A 17622-nucleotide genomic window follows, 5' to 3' on the forward strand; every position below is an offset into this window, starting at 1 on the left:
CTGAAAACTATAAAACAATGATGAAAAAATTGAAGACTATACAAATGGAAACATATTCCATGCTCGTGGATTGGAAGAACAAATATCGTTAAAGATGTCCATACTTACCAAAGCAATCTATGGATTTCACACAACCCCTATCAAAATACCAAGAGCATTTTTCAGAGAACTAGAACAAGCAATTTTAAAATTTGTACAGAACCACAAAAGATCCCAAATAGCCGAAGCAATCTCGAAAAAGAATAAAACTGGAGGTCACAATCCTAGATTTCAAGATATACTGCAAAGCTGTAGTGATCAAAATAGTATGGTACTGTCACAAAAACAGACACATAGATCAATGGAACAAAGCACAGACCCCGGAAATAAACCTATAATTATATGATCAATTAATCTTTGTCAAAGGAAGCAAGAATATGCATTAAGAAAAAGATATTCTCTTTTCAGAGACAACAAATGGTGCTGGGAAAACTGTACAACTACATGCAGAATAATAAAACCGGGCCACTTTCTTACACCATATACAAAAATAAACTCAAAATGGGTTAGGGATCTAATGGAAACCTAAAACCATAAAATTCCTAGAAGAGAGCACAGGCAGTAGTTTCAATGACATTGGCCATGACATTTTCCTAGATCTATCTCTTGAGGCAAAGAAAACAAAAGCAAAAATAATCTATTGGGACTTCATCAAAATAAAAGCTTCTGCACAGCAAAGAAAACAACCAACAAAACTAAAAGACAACCTGTGGAATAGGAGACTATATTTGCAAATAAATATATAGATATACCTAAGAAAAGCTTAGTATCCAAAATATATAAAGAACTTATAAAACGCAACACTAAAAAAAAGAAAACAAATAATCTAATTAAAAATGGGCAGAAGACATAAATGAATATTTCTCCAAAGAAGACATACAGATGGTGAACAGGCATATGAAGACATGTTCGACATCACTCATCATCAGAGAAATCCAAATCAAAACTACAATGAGGTATCATTCACACTTGTCAAAATGACTGAGATCAAAAACGCAAGAAACAACAAGTGTTCGTAAGGATCTGGAGAAAAGGGAATCCCCATGTGTTGTTGGTGAAAATGCAAACTAGCACAGCCACTGTGGAAAACAGTACAGAGATCTTCAAAGAATTAAAAATAGAACTACCCTATGATCCAGTAATTCCACTACTGGGTATTTACCCCCCAAAAAATATGTAAACACTGATTTGAAAAGATATTAGCACCTCTATGTTTATTGCTGCATCATTTATAATAGTCAAATTATGGAAGCAGTCCAAATTTCCATCAATAGATAAATGGATGAAGATGTGGTATCTTCTATATCTGTATATAACAGAGTTAATCAGCCATAAAAAGCATGAAATCCTGCCTTTTGCAACGACATGTATAGAGCTAGAGAGTACAATGCTAAGTGAAATAAGTCAGACAGAGAAAGATAAATGCCATATTATTTCACTCATATGTGGATTTTTTTTTAAATGAATGAAGAAAGAAAGAAACAAACCAAAAAAATAGAATCAACTACAGAAAACAAACTGATGGTCACCAGAGGAGAGGTTAGTGGGGTTTGGGTGAAATAGGTGATGGGTATTAAAGACTGCAGTTATCATCATGAGCACTGAGTAATGCATAGAATTACTGAATAATTATATTGTATACCTGAAACTAATAGAACACTGTATGTTAACTATACTGGAATTAAAATTGTAAAACAAATAAAGCACAAAAAAAAAAAACAAAACTCCTCACCAATAAGAAAGCAATCAATTAAAAGCAGGCCAAAGACCCTAACAGCTCACCAAAGAAGATATACAGATGGCAAATAGCATATGAGAAGATGCTCAACATTATATATCAGTAGGGAATTTTAAATTAACAATGAGATACCACTACCATCTATTAGAATGGCCAAAATCCCAAACACTGATGAGGATGCAGAACAACAGGAATCCTCTTTCATCACTACTGGGAATAAAAAATGGCACAGCCACTTTGAAAGGCAATCTGGCAATTTCTTACAAAATTAAACAGACTCTTGCCATACGATCCAGCAAATCATGCTCCTTACTATTTACTCAGAGTTGCTGAAAACTTCTGTCTACACAAAACTTCCACATGAATGTTTAGAGCAACTTTATTCATAATTGCCAAAGCTTGGAAGCAACCAAGATGCCCCTCAATAGGTGGACGGATGGATAAATAAACTGTGGTTCATGCAGACAATGAAATATTTTTTGGTACTAAAAAGAAATGATCTACCAGGCCATGAACAGACATGGAGGAAACTTAAAATGCATATTACTAATTAAAGAAGCCAATCTGCAAAGGCTACCTATTATCTGATTCTAACTGTATGAAGATCTGAAAAAGGTGAAATTGTGAAGACAGTAAAAGGACTAATGGTTGCCTCAGTTAATGGGGAGGGATGGATGGATAAACTGGGAAAAGATTTTTACGGTAATGAAACTGTTCTGGATGATACTATAACGATATATCCATGTTATTATACGTTTGCCAAAACACATGCAATGTGCAACACCAAGAGTGAACCCAAATTTAAACTATAGGCTTTGAGGGGCACCTGGGTAGCTCACTTGGTTAAGCATCCAACTCTTGGTTTCAGCTCAGGTAATGACCTCAGGGTCATGAGATCCAGCCTTGTGTCAGGCTTCATGCTCAGTGCAAAGTCTGCTTGAAATTCTCTCTCTCTCCCTCTCCCCTCCCACTCATGTGCACTACCACTCTCTCTCTCTCTCTCTCTCTGATAAATAAATAAATCTTCAAAAGAATAAGCTATGAGCTTTGGGATTATTATATGTCATTGTAAATTCATTGCTTATAACAAATGTGCCACCCTAGTGGGGGATGTCGATAAGGAGAATGTGACCAATGAAAATGCAGGTAGATTCCCATGCTTGAGAATGGGAAGTTGGTGAAATGTTCCCATGTGGAATTACAAGGATTCTTTGCATAATAATGTATTATAGATAGGCTCTCCAGCCTTCAATATTTAAGAGAAAAACCACCCATGAGGTAGATGAAAACACCAATATCTGCTCTGTAGGGCCATGGGAATGAAGCTCCAAACTAAATATAATCTAAATTACTATTCTGACTAGAGATTTAGTCTTTTCCAAGGTAGTAAGTGAAGCAAATGTGCTGGCCTCAAGAGTATTATTTTGTAAAATAGGGCATTTATGGCTTCAGTAATTGGAAGTTATCAAGGGCTTGTGAGAACTAGATAAAGGTGTTTAAGTGGTTGAAGTAGGGGGTAGGGGGTGGTGTGCACCCATGTGTGTATTTCAACAAATAAATCTAGCCTTTACTGGCAAAAGAAAGAAGCATTTTAATTATCAGACGTTACAGAGCCATCATTTTTACAACTGCCATTTAAGAACATAGGAGTTAAATTCCTTTGATGGCCTGTGAGATGCTGAGTGAGGGCTTACTCTTTCGGATCATAATAGGACCATCTGATGCATAGTCACACTCCTTGGGCAGGCTTTAAACTCCGCTGACTTTCTCCAAGCCTCGCTGGCTCTCAGTGATACATATTCGCACGCACATATAATCCGAAGATTAGCCACCTTTCTGCATAAATGAATAGAAGCTATTTAATAAATCTCTTCCTTCCTTTTCCCCAGTCCCCAATCACCTACTATAATTATTTCTTAATGGGCCAACTTTCCACTTTACCATCTGCCCACTGAATATATGTTTGAGGAAACCCATTTGCTCACTGAATTATTTTCATCCTCTTGGATTATAGCATTTCTTCTTCTAATTGCCCTTGTAAATGTTCTTGATCTTTACGTCACTTCAGAACTGCTTCCTATTCCTGGACTGCGGACTCAGGTCTTGTTGGGGTGATTTTTTCAGATTTTGAGATACCATACAAGAATTTGTGGTCAACATAAGAAAATACATTGCATTGCAAGGTTGTACTCTAAAGACTGAGCCCTTTCCAGTAGATGTCTTTTTCCCCCCTGAAAATATAGATTCTAAATCCTGAGTAAACAGTAAAATTGATTAAAAAGAAAAAGGCATTTCTTAGGCCCCATCCACAGAACACATAATATACATTTGTAGAGGAATCTGCTTTTTAACAAATATTCCAAGAGATCCTGATATAGGGTTTTTATGGGCCACTCAGAGAAATTCTTCAAAATAAATGCAAATAGTTGGCTGGCATTACCGGAATCCACAAGTTTCTACTTTAGAAAATTAGAAATGAGAGTTAAAAGAGCTTCAAGATTGGTATATTCTATAGTTCCACGAAGTCTTCAAGAAGCTAAATTTCTTCCATCTTTCAACTCTGCCATGTGTGACCTGCTGACCTGAGTTGGCTCCCCTCATAGTTGCCAGATGGCTGCACAGTGCCAGATATCACATCTCACATCCAGAAATCACAAGGAAGTCATGTTTCTCCTTTGCTTCGTCCAAAAAGAATCCTTTTCCAGATGCACACTCGCACATTTCACTGGCCTGAGCTGGGTCCCACATCCATCCCTAAGCCAACAGATGGCATGAGAAATGGGACCACTCGTTGCCTCAGATTGGTTAGGAGCTAAGTCACAGGATGGGAGCAGTGAACAAGTAAACCAAATGGAAGGAGAAAAAAAAAAAAAGAAAGAAAGTTGGAAAGGCCTTGAGGAGGTAGTTCTCAATGCTCCTGCTATATCCTAGTTATTTTCTACTGTAATTTTCATATACTTCCTCCAGAGCAGACTGCTGTGGTTTCAATGATAGTAGAAGTCACCGTTAGGATAACAAGGACAGCAAGAAAAGGCCATCTAACCTTTGGGTTAGGGTATTACCATTCTCCAAAGGGCTCTTACTGCTCTTGCTAAATCCCAGGAGGCCTTCTAGAGTGAAAATCAGCTGCATTGGCTATTTGAGACACAGTGTCAAGTACACAAGTTCCCCTGTTATAAAGGCACAGTCACCATGTTAAATACAACCCACAAGACTCCTTTTTTATGCTACATTCTCCAAGCAGAGAAGAAAAAACAAAAAAGGAAAAAGTTGACTGCCAGTTCTCACTGAAACAAACAAAAAGGCAGGAATAATAAGCACACCCACCATGTCTCGGGAAAGATAAATATTTAGCTAATTGTTTGTTTTTAAGAAAACATTGTTTGTTTTTAAGAAAGTGGAAGAAATTCGAGCAGACTCCCTGGGTGATGTGGGGAAGCGGCCTTGGGGACAACAGCCCTCACCCTCCCACCCGCACTCAGGGGAGCAGCCCAGGATGTGATTGAAGAGGACAGATGAGCAGCTCTCCCAGCATGGGACATCCCCTGGTGACACCTGTGGTCGGCTTCATCCCACCTGTGACTCCGAGCATCTACTGACACCAGAGGAACTGAATCAAGCAGAGCTGATCCAGGCACAATGGCCATGGCCTTCACTCCCACCATCCTGCACTGCAGTGTGGCCACCTTTCTGGCCTGTCCAGCGAGGTCAGCTTCTGTGCTCCCTCCTTCGGCATTTTAGATGGACCCACGTGGGAGTACGCAGTGTCCAGGCAGCCCTGGGGAGCGCCCTGCCTGAGGGGGTGGAGCAGGGCGACAGTGGGCTCCCTGTCCTGGCCCCCGCTGCACCCAATGCCCCGTGGCCTTGTTTTCTTGAATCACTGACCATGAGTAACCTAATATTTTACATTTTGTAATAAGCCCCTAATGTAAGTTCAAAAAAGAAGAGGAAGCAGAAATTGTATTACCCTTTTCTGAATGTTCAAACTAGCCTGTGAAAATGAGATTTAATAGCCAAAGTTCTTTTCTCTTGGATTCACACAAATGGAACTTTTGGTATTATAAAGATAAAGATGAACATGATACTCAGTTTGAAATAAACCAAATGGCCTCCCTCTTACTCTACCCCTGCCCCTTGTTCTCTCTCTCTCTCTCTCTCTCTCTAAAATACATAAATAAATCTTTTTTTTTAAATGGGGCACCTTGGGGCGCCTGGGTGGCTTAGAGGTTAAGTGTCTGCCTTTGGCTCAGGTGATCCAGGGGTCCTGGGATCAAGCCCCGTACCGGCTTCCCTAGAGGGAGCCTGCTTCTCCCTCTGCCTGTGTCTCAGTCTCTCTTCCTGTGTCTCTCATGAACAAATAAATAAAATCTTAATAAAAAGAAATGAGGTACATGGGTGGCTCAGTAGGTTAAGCGTCCGACTGTTAATTTCATCTCAGGTCATGATTTCAAGGTCCTGGGGTCAAGCCCCATCTCAGGCTCTGCACTTGGCAGGGCATCCACTTGATGATCTCTCTCCTTCTCCCTCTGCTCCTCCCCCACAACCTCATAAATAAATAAATAAATAAATAAATAAATAAATAAATAAATAAATATTTTTTAAAAACAAAATAAGTCCAATGGCAAATTAAATAATTTCATACCAACTTCATAAATGATCACCTGGTCTAGTCGAGACTATAGACTTTTTTTTTAAGATTTTATTTATTTATTCATGAGAAACACAGAGAGAGAGAGAGGCAGAGACACAGGCAGAGGGAGAAGCAGGCTTCACTCAGGGAGCTGGACGTGGGACTTGATCCTGGGACTCCAGGATCATACCCTGGGCTGAAGGCAGCGCTAAACTGCTGAGCTGCCCTAGACTACAGACTTACCTCATTTTATTGCACTTCACAGATATTGCTTTTTTTTTTCTTTTTTTTTTTCTTTTTTTTTTTACAAACTGAAGGTTTGTGGCAGCCCTACCTCACACAAGTCTTAGTCACCATTATTCCAACAGCTTTTACTCACTCTGTGTCTCTGTGTCACTTTTGGGTAATTCTTTCAATTGTTAGGAGATAGTTGGAGAATTAGGTAGTCAGGACCAGTGTCCGCAACAAGAAAACAGGGATCTGGGACAGCTAAGACAAAACTGCACTAGCATCCTGTTTTGCAGCTTAGACAAGACCACAATAGCATCCTGCCTAGTGGCTTCTGCAGAAGTGACTTTTGCAAAAGATCTTAAGACAAAATTTTGTCACTGTCACAAGTTAGGCCATAAGTCTCCAGATGTCAGCCCAAGAAGACCGTCAGCAAGTAAACATTAACCTGATAGGTAGACAGGTGCATGATCAAGGCCCTGATTGGCACAGCTCTGCACACCCTGGTTGCCTAATATAGCTCTGCAAAAGAGTTAGATTTGGGGGATCCTGGGTGGCTCCATAGGTAAAGCATTCGCCTTGGGCTCAGGTCATGATCTCAGTCCTGGGATTGAGCCCCACATCATCGGGCTCCCTACTAAGCAGGGGGTCTGCTCCTCCCTCTCCCTCTGCTCTTCCCCCCACTCGTGTTCTCTCTCTCTCTCTCTCTCTCTCAAATAAATAAATAAAATCTTTTTTAAAAAAAGAGTTAGATATGAATGCCAAACAGCATCTCAGCTCCCCTTCCTCTCCAGGAGCTTTGTACTATCACTGAATAAACTTTGCCTTGCAGCCCATCACTCTTCACCTGGCCTACCTCTTCAATCTTCAAAGCAGCACAACCAAGAACCATGGACACTAAGGAAATAGAAATCCTGTAACACAATATTTCAGATTTTTTCATTATTATTATACTTGTTATGGTGATCTGTGGTCAGTGATCAACGACTGCCTGAAAGCTTAGAGCTCAAAATGATTAGCATTTTGTCGGCAATAAGGCATTTTTTTACATTTTACATTTTTTAGACACAATGCTATTGGGTGCTTCGTAGATTCCAGTATAGTACAAATAAGACTTTTATATGCACTGGGAAAGAAAAAATTCATCTGACTTACTTTATTGCAATACTCACTTCCTGGCAGTGGTCTGGGAGCCCACAACATCTCTGAGGTGCCCGCACAGGACCTCTCTCCCTGTGTTACGGAGGCACCATCCAAAGAGCTTGGTGCACACAGGCCAGCAGCATGACCGCTCATCCCCATTTGCCCAGGACTATCTCCATTTTAAAAATGAAAGTTTCAAGGCCCTGAGCAAACGGGAGCAGCAAAGCCAGACCATGCCAGAGAAATGCAAGAAAACTGAGATCAAACAGCAGACACAAGACTCCAGGACGCACACAGGACTTTAAATAATGCTGAAAGACATCAACGGATCATTTTCAAAATGATTTTGCATGTATCGTGTGGGTAATTATGATAAATGAAACATATACCAAAAGATTCAGAGACCAACAAAAGTACTACTCTTCTAATAAGGGAAATAATGAAAAAAAAATAAGGGAAATAATGTATTTTAGGAAACATTCAGGCCAGTAATTTTAAAGTTATTTAACTCCATTTAATTAAATTCAGTAAGCAATTCCAGTAGAATGCTATCTAACAGATATTGGTCTCTAGTTAGTGATCACATCGGAAAATAAACATATCGTTAAAAACAGGTACAAACTACAACACAAATGAACCTTGGAAGACACGGTGCTAAATGAAATAAGCCAGTCACAAAAGGTCAGATACCGTATTATTCTTCAAATTCATAGACAGAAAGTGTAATGGTGTTATTATAGGTTGGGTGGAGGGAGGAATGGGGAGATACTATTTCATGGGACTAGAGTTTCAGTCCAGGAAGATAAAAAAGTTCCGGAGACCCTGGTGGTGGTGGTTGTACAACATTGGGAATATGTTCACAGTAAGCCTTATAAATTGAAGAAAAGTGAAATAAACACAAAGAACCTAGATATACTTTCTCTGAGAAAAAGTACCAACAAATATTCTTATCATAGTTTGAATAATATGGACCTTGTCAGTAAAACACCCATCAACTGGTTTCTAGTCAAATGAGGGGGAAAAAATAATAAGAGAAAGAAGAGGGGCAAGGGAGAAGGGGGGTGGGGTTTGTAGGGAGAGATTGATTCATTCAATCAATGTAAATAAATTTCACTGAAACTCATAAAATCTATAAAGTCATTTCAGCATGAGAAGGGAAGTTGAGATGAGAGTACATCCATTTAGATACAAAATCATGACTCATACTCTGCTGTCCTTTCTAAAGACCACAAGTAAGCCAAAATGTTTTCAAAATTACATTTTCCACATCACCTGAGCTGATATACCGGTAATATGAACTATTATAAATTTTATTTTCAAAGGGGGTGTTTCAACCTGTATTTTCCAGTGTGGAAAAATAAGCCAATCCTTCTGAATTGATGAACTGCAGAAAAGAGACACACAGCAGGGGGAGGGGTGGGGGGACGATATATTTTCTGACTTTCTAGGCTACTCTTCAGGGGAATGTATTTTTGATATTCTCTTGGGAAGCAGTGATGCAAGGTTGTCACTTAAAAAATCAAACATCACATTTAGTTACTTATGACAGTTGCCAGACTGTAACCCAATTTTAATTGGGGCATCGGTACAGTCCCTTTATGGATATTCTAAAGGTGGGTGTGCGTGTTTGTATTTGTTTTGTATTTGTTAGCTGGAGTGATAAGGCCATGAACTGTGAGTATCCTGCACAAGGCATGGCGTAAAGTGGCCATGTAACAAATATTTTTGGAGAAAAGGAAAGAGAGGAAGATTTAGAATAAGGTCAGGGAAAGAATCACCACTTTGTATTTTTTATTGAGCTCCTCGAGATACTCATCCCATAGCTATCCGATGGCGGGCCCGGCTAAGGGGCAACGGGAATCTTATGCGTATCCATCAACATTTTAAACAGATGCCTGCAAACAGTGTTTCAAAGAATAAAGGAAACAAGTGAAGGCCCTTATGGGAGTTAAAAATGTGGATTATTTCCCTAGAAGCAAGACTGTTTAAGGTGCTTTTAACAGGAGCGGAGAGTAAATGGCCCCTGGTAGCCCTGGCCTCACCCTTTTGCAGATTCCAGCCTGTCTATACCACTCAGACCTGAGGCCTCAGCTCCTATGAATGCAAACTGGGAAGACTTATCCTTTGGCTCTCTCTCCCTTCCCCTTCCCATCACCCTTTCCAATTCTTCCACCAGCCATGGACACCATTTGAATCACCTTCGAAGAGGTGTTTGGCAAGAGGAGTTTGAGGGAGAGGAAGGGACAATGCAATGATCATTCTTACACAAAGGCAGAGAAGGAAGCCTAGCAGAGAGGAGGGATCGCAGAGCCTCATCTGTGATGCAGGGCCCGCCATCCCCAGATGTTGCCAAAGCATCAGGATCTCTCCCTGCAAGAAAAATTGGATTAGTCACCGTCTTGTCTCCTAATGGACACACTCTGTGATCTTTAGAGCTTCATTTACTGGGTTAATAGTGCTTTGCCTGAGTTCCTTTGCTATGGAAGGGAAAAAAAAAAAAACCTGTAAGAAGAAATATTCTGGGTGCCGTCCGCAACCACTGACACGAGTAATATCGTATTCATCACAGACAGACCTCGTATCTCATTACTGCTGAAGAGTTGCCCCGGAGGCATCTGAGCTTGGCCAGGCCAGACCTCTCATGTGGAACCGTTCAGGTATATTGTGAAATGATTTAATGCGATAATAATGTCCACTTTGCGAGATAGATTATGTTTTTCATAGTGGCTGATGGTTAATGAATGATACATTAGCAAACATCACTAAAACATTATTGGGAAATGCAGATGAAGGGATGGAGTTCTTGTGCCTGCTTCTTCTTGGCTTTCTCCCCAAGCGGTCCTCCCAAAGCCCTTCCCCCGCTTTGATGCATAAAGATGGAAAGCAAAAGAATTTCCAAGAATCAGAAAACTTAATTTATTTAACAGAAAAAAAAAAAAATCCCAGCTGTGTGTCCCTGCCTCTCGGCCTCTCCTTACAGAAGGAGGGATGAATACTAAAAACATTCAAACATGAGCTGAAATATCTCTTCTTAAATCAAATGAGAATCAATGAAAGTGCGAACCTGAACAAATACATTATATGTTGACCCAGTTTATTAGATGAAGCCGTTTACCCTGATTTGATTTATCTGGCAATACACAGCTCAGCTGTGAAATGAGATAAGCTGAGCCCATTCACCTTATTTACTGTATTATCACAGCTCTTGCTAGCACTGCCATGGTTAAGGGTCTGTCAGCATTTCCATTACAAATCCCTCTTTGCAGCCGCAGAGATTCCCTCCCAGCTGCTCCGTGGCAGAGCAGACCCTAACCCAGGAACACAGCCTCTGAAAAGATGGATGTCATTCCGTTTTATTATTCATGGTCTCTGTTGCTGAGTAACCCAGAGGAACGTGAATGCCCCCTTGTCCATGAGGCTTGCTCTCACCTGCCGAAGAAGCCAGGCCTGTCCCCAATTATACTTTATTTTCCCTCACTGACCTTTCCTAGATAGACATTTCCAAAATATTCTGTTTCCATCTAGCTTGGATTGCTTTTCCAAAATATTCTCTCTTTGTTTCCATCTAGCTTGGATTGCAAAAGCATTTGCGTTTCACAGGACCCTTCCCCACCTTTGGCAGGTCTTCCTCCACAAGGCAATGAGGGTTTGGGATAATAGAAGACAGAGATAGGCACCATAGGAATAATGGGTGGACCTGCCCAGGAGGCAGCAGGACTGACCCGTTATTTTGAGTTTTTCTTTTTTTTTTTTTTTTAATTTTTTTTTTAATTTATTTATGATAGTCACAGAGGGAGAGAGAGAGAGAGAGGCAGAGACACAGGCAGAGGGAGAAGCAGGCTCCATGCACCAGGAGCCCGATGTGGGATTCGATCCCGGATCTCCAGGATCGCGCCCTGGGCCAAAGGCAGGCGCCAAACCGCTGCGCCACCCAGGGATCCCTATTTTGAGTTTTTCAATAAACATCTACAAATCCAGATGCCCAGACTCAATGACGTTATACACAGAGAGAAAGAATCAGGGATAGAGGGAGGCTTCTATTATTAAAGTTTTGTTTAAAGAGGCAATAAAAAAAGGATTCTTCTCTTTTGGTCTCATTCCTGTTTCTGAGCCACAGAGCATGTAACCCCCATGAAACCTCATGTGGGTAAGAATCTTCTATGTGGTCCTTCTTGACCCATCCCCAGACTTTGGTGTGTGGCACAATAAGGCACAGCAGAAAGGTGGGCAGGAAGTCCCAGGGAACTCATGTGCAGCATGAAAGCCATCCCCTCCTTCCCTAGTGAGATTCCCACTGGTCTCAGGTCTGAATGGGGGCATGATCACTGGGCACAGAGAACACTCAGTCATGAAACCACAGGAACGTCTGGGTAATATGGCAGCCTGGCCCCATGCTTTATCCCTGCTCTCTCTTGAAAGGCCATTAGAATAGGAGAAAGGGAATAGAATAGGCACAAACCCATAGAGACAAAGAAAACAGGATGATGAACATTTTTGACCAATTTTTTGGAAGCTGGAAAGAGAATGGAAGGCTGGTAACTGACTTAGCAAAATAAAAGAAACTGCTCTGCAACTAGAACACCTGCAATGCTTCCTCACAACAGAACGAGAGATCACAGATTTAGTCTCTGAATAGATTCACCTAGAGAGGCTCCAGATGCTGTTCATGGTGGAGAGTGGGTGATATCATCCTAAAAGCAGAAAGATAATGGAAAGCTTATGGAGTGAATAATGGGTCCCTTGACCCCCTTGCCTCACTCTGCTCCAAAATGCTGGTGGCCATGCCTGTATGTGCTCCCAATGCAGGAATTCTGTTGCTGTTGGGTTTTTGCTTTTCAGATTGGATGGAAAATGAAAAGGATACAGTGAAGCCAAAAAAGAAATGAGGCAAAGTATTAATTCAAGCAAAGAAAAAAAAATAACCACAGTGTACAGTACACAGTATGAGTGATATTCACAAAGTTCATGATCCTGAGTGATGTAACAAATGGTGATTATAACCATGTTGGGGAGATAGGGAGACTGAGGTGGGAAAGCAGCGGGAGGAAGCTAAGTCTTCATGTACATAAACAGGACAGAAGTGGATGGGTTTAAAACTGGTAGATGAATAACAATAAAGAACATTTAGAAATGTGGAATGAGACCCAAAGAAACAGCAAAGAGTGTGGTTAATTGCTCAAGAATGGGAAATATGGGAGTCAGGTAGGTAAAAGTTAAGGGTAGGATAAGGATAATTCCATCATGACTACTGGATTAATTATAAACTTTTTAGTCTTCATAAATTCGATAAAACAATATGCACAAGAGTAAAAATGTAGCCAAAACTAAGAAAAAAATAATTCTGTTGGGTGAATAGGCTCCAGCTTCCTACTCTGCATCTGGATTTACCTATGACCTTGAGGATGGCCTGGCTGTGGGAAATGGGAAGGGGAAGAAACAGTCCCTCCATACATCCCTCCCCATCTCCGCTCTACCCACACCACTCTTCTTTCATTCTTAGAATACTTAGGACCTCTTCCCATTACATGGCCTATCTCCTCAACATACTCTTTCCTCTCCCTTTCTTCTCCCTCCTCCCCACTCTTCCTTCAGCTCTCCACTCATACTGTGTTCCTCGGGGAAACCTATGCCACCCACCATCAGTCACACACCCCATTGTCAACTCTTGTGTCACCTTGAACAACTCTTCTGAAGCCAACTCACAGTGCTTTGATCCTTTGATTCATGGCAAATACTAAGCACTCCTTGCCCTATAAGCAGCAGAGTGTTTATGACTTTTCTCTCTCCTTGGATTCTAATGACCAGCATGGTATTTCCCATAGAAAGCACTCCAAAAGGTGCTGAGTGGAAAAAAAAAAAAAACAAAAAACACACAAAATAAGGAATAAATGAAGCTGACATTCTTTTAATGAAGAGCCTTGGTACTCCCAAACTTCTATAAATCCAGCAAGACCTTTCCCTAGGGAAGTTTGTCATGAAGATCACACGCAACAGTAATTAAGTGAAAAGAAAAACTATATCCTTGACTCTGTAGTTAAGAAATTCTCCTTAGGAACTCTTTTATGCTATGGGTGAAAATGTAAATTGGTACAGCCATTATGGAAAACAGTATGGAGTTTCCTCAAAATCTTTAAAAAAAAAGAGAACTAGCATATGATCCAGCAAATCTATTTCTGGCTATATCCAAAGGAAATGAAGTCACTACCCCAAGAGATACCTGCACTGTCATGTATTAGTTTTGTTTTGTTTTGCTTTGTTTTGGGAGGAGGTTGTTTGCTGCATTCTTTAAGATTGCAGAGATATGGAAGCAACCTAAGTGTTCATTGGCAGATGAATGAATTTTTTAAAATGTGGTGTATATGGAGTACTGTTCACCATCAAAAAAGAAGGAAATCTTGCCATTTGTGAGGTGGCAAGGGTGAATCTGGCTGATATTATGCTAAGTAAAATAAGCAAGACATAAAAAGACAAATATTATACAATCTCACTTATATGTGGCATCTAAAAAAGCCTGACTCAAAGAAACAGAAAATAGAATGGTGGTTACCAGGGATTGAAAAGGTGGGAGAAATGGGGAGATGTTGGTCAAAGGACACAAACTTTCAGTTATAAGGTGAGTAAATTCTGGAAACCTAATGTACAGCATGGTTACCATGATGGTTAATTTTATGTGTCAACTTGACTGGCCTAGGGAGGCCCAGACAGCTGGTACAACGTTATTTCTGGGTGTGCCCAATTGGGAGTTTTGGAAGAGATTAGCATTTGATTCGGTAGACTAAGTGAAGAGATCCACCCTCAGCGATGTGGGCAGGCATCACCCAATCTTTTGGAGGCCCAGATGCAACAAAAAAGTGAAGGAAGGGTAAACTCATTCTCTCTTCTTGTGATGGGATATCTATCTTCTCCTGCCTTTGGCCACCAGAGATTTTAGTTCTTGGGCCTTTGGACTGTGGGACATATACCAGCTGCTCACTGACTTCCAGGCCTTTGATATGGAGATGGAAGTTGCACCATAAGCAACCTTGGTGCAGAAGCCTTCAGACCAGACTAAACTACACCACCAGCTTTCCTGGTTCTCCAGCTTGTAGACAACAGATAGTGGGACTTAGCTTCCTTAACTATGTGTAAGTCAATTCCTCTAATAAATCTCCCATCATATATAATCTCTCTATATATATATCCTATTGGTTCTGTTTCCCTGGAGAACCCTAACTTATACAGTTACCATAGCTAATAATGATGTATTATTGAAATTTGCTAAGACAATAGATCTCAAGTGTTCTCACCACAAAATAAATAAATAAAATAAAATAAATGGTAATATAAAATAAAATGGTAACTATGTGAGGCGATGCATGTGTCAATTAGCTTTATTGTGGCAATCACTTGACAATGTGTAAGTTTACCAAAACATCACACTGCACACATTAAGTGTACACGATTTTTATTTGTCAATCAAATCATACCTCGGTAAAGGTTGGAAAAAAATGCTCCTTAAATATTCAGTACCCCTCCTCAATGATAAATCATCAGTATCGTAACTCAAGACACAGGAAAGAAGTGGCAATAAAGGCTTAATGATTCCTTGACCAGTAGCAGTTCAGAAACTGGTATTTGAATCTATTTTAGAGGTGAACTCAATGACATGTAGCAGATGTATTTTATATGTCTTGAGGTTATACCTGACGATAAGTCCCAAAGTTCTTATGAGAACAAGTCACTGATTTGGGACAGATGATTTCTTTAGGACCTTATGGGATTCCAAGGTTAATTTCACTCAGTGCTCAGATAACAATGGGAAAGTATAGCAGTTTCCAACAACATGCCCAGACCCAACCAACTTCCTTTTCCTCTGGGGTAGAAGGTAGTATTTGGTTTTGAAAATTCTGGTGTCCAAACCCTGAAGTTTAAGACTCTGATATTGTAAACCACATTACTGTGTTCAGTTCAGACTGGTATCAGCAGAGCTGGGTGTGGGTCAGGGAGTTTTTCAGATGTCTAGAGATAGCTCCAGAAGACCAAGCTGTGTCAATGCAGATGGCCCATCAAACTGTATCAAAGCCATATAGTCATACTTCATTCAAATTACTTCCACATTGTTGGCCATATAGGGAACGAGCTATGGGAAAACCTCTGGACTTCTAAACAGCGTACCAAAGATATATATCTACCATGACAAGATTCAAGTCTTCTCTTGAGATGAAATCTGGGAGCTAAAGGCTGTTAAACAGCATTCCCTGAATTTAACACTCAACCATATGAATATCTGATTAGAGTAGGATGCTGATAAAGGATAACACCTTCTTGGAGGCATTTGGATTCCAACCTAACCAACACCCAATTACATTCTGTTATTCAAATTTCCTCAAGTATCATCTTTAAAAAAATACATTCTTCTAACACCAAACCAAGCTGTTTCTACATGGGGATTCCCAACCCACCTTCAATTTGCCACAGATACAAACGGTCCAAGTATATTTCTCACATCTGTTCTGCATATAAGAATCTGCTAGAGTATTTGGATGCTTGGAAATTGTTTGGATTGTTTACACTGACTGCCCACAAGGCTGGAACACAAATTCAGCTGGGAAGTACTTTGTAACTGTTGTGAAGGCTACACAACACTGGAGAAAGGGCTCCAGTGCCCCATTATAGTCACACCAAATTCTTTAACCAGGACAGCAATTTTTCTTTATATTACAGAAACACCACTTGTTCCCTCTTAAATTACTTCTATCCACCGCCAAGCACTATTCTAGTACAGGAGAAACTGGATAGAGGCCCTCACATCAAGGCTATTTCTTTCCTGAAGTCCAAAAGTTTTTGTATATTTTGAGGAAGCATGAAATATCTTGAAATGGCGAGAACATGAATCTTGAAGCCGGACACATCTGGATTCCAGACCTGTCTCTCAACTTGAACGACCCTTCTGAATCACGAGGATAATGTTACCTACTTCATATATTTGAAATAGTAAATTCAATAAGACACTTACCATCTTTGCCTGAATGAAAGACATGAATGAACATAAGATACATCCCAATTTACCAGAAAAAGATTTTAGGGACAAGAAAAGTAGTTTCACAATATATGTATCAAAATTTATTGTAATGTGGCTTTGGAAAGGGGGAGCATGACTAGTTAGTTTCAATATTTTTGTATCATATACTGAAATCATATTGGATGGAAACCAGGTGAGATGGTTGGAAACCAGGTCCTTCTTTCTTCTGATCCCCATGTTTTTATTGCTCCTTCCAGATGTGATACGTGCCCCAACTGCCCATATTATATCCACTACTGGGGATCCCTGGGTGGCACAGCGGTTTGGCGCCTGCCTTTGGCCCAGGGCGCAATCCTGGAGACCCGGGATCGAGTCCCACGTCGGGCTCCCGGTGCATGGAGCCTGCTTCTCCCTCTGCCTGTGTCTCTGCCTCTCTCTCTCTCTCACTGTGTGCCTATCATAAATAAATAAAATAAAATAAAAATTAAAAATAAATAAATAAATAAATAAATAAATAAAAAATATATATATATATCCACTACTGGTTTTCCCTGTCTTCCTTAGAAGTGGAAACCTTTGTTTCTTAGCTAGGCACATTTTCACCCAGATTAAGGATTCACCCCCTTGCAGTTCTTTTGCTGGACATAGAAGTGGTGGTATGAGTAACAACTTCTAGGAAGCCCCTTAACATATAGCCAGTTCCTGTCCTTTGATGCTTTTGTACCTCTCCCTTATCCTTCCTGGTAGATGAAATGCAGCTATATTGTCTGGAGTTCAGGAGGCTTCCTAGATCAGAGAACATTATACCAAGGATCAATGAGAGTGAGCAAGCTGAATCCCTGG

The sequence above is a fragment of the Canis aureus genome, chromosome 37 (assembly GCF_053574225.1).
Source record: "Canis aureus isolate CA01 chromosome 37, VMU_Caureus_v.1.0, whole genome shotgun sequence".
In the NCBI taxonomy this organism is placed as follows: domain Eukaryota; kingdom Metazoa; phylum Chordata; class Mammalia; order Carnivora; family Canidae; genus Canis; species Canis aureus.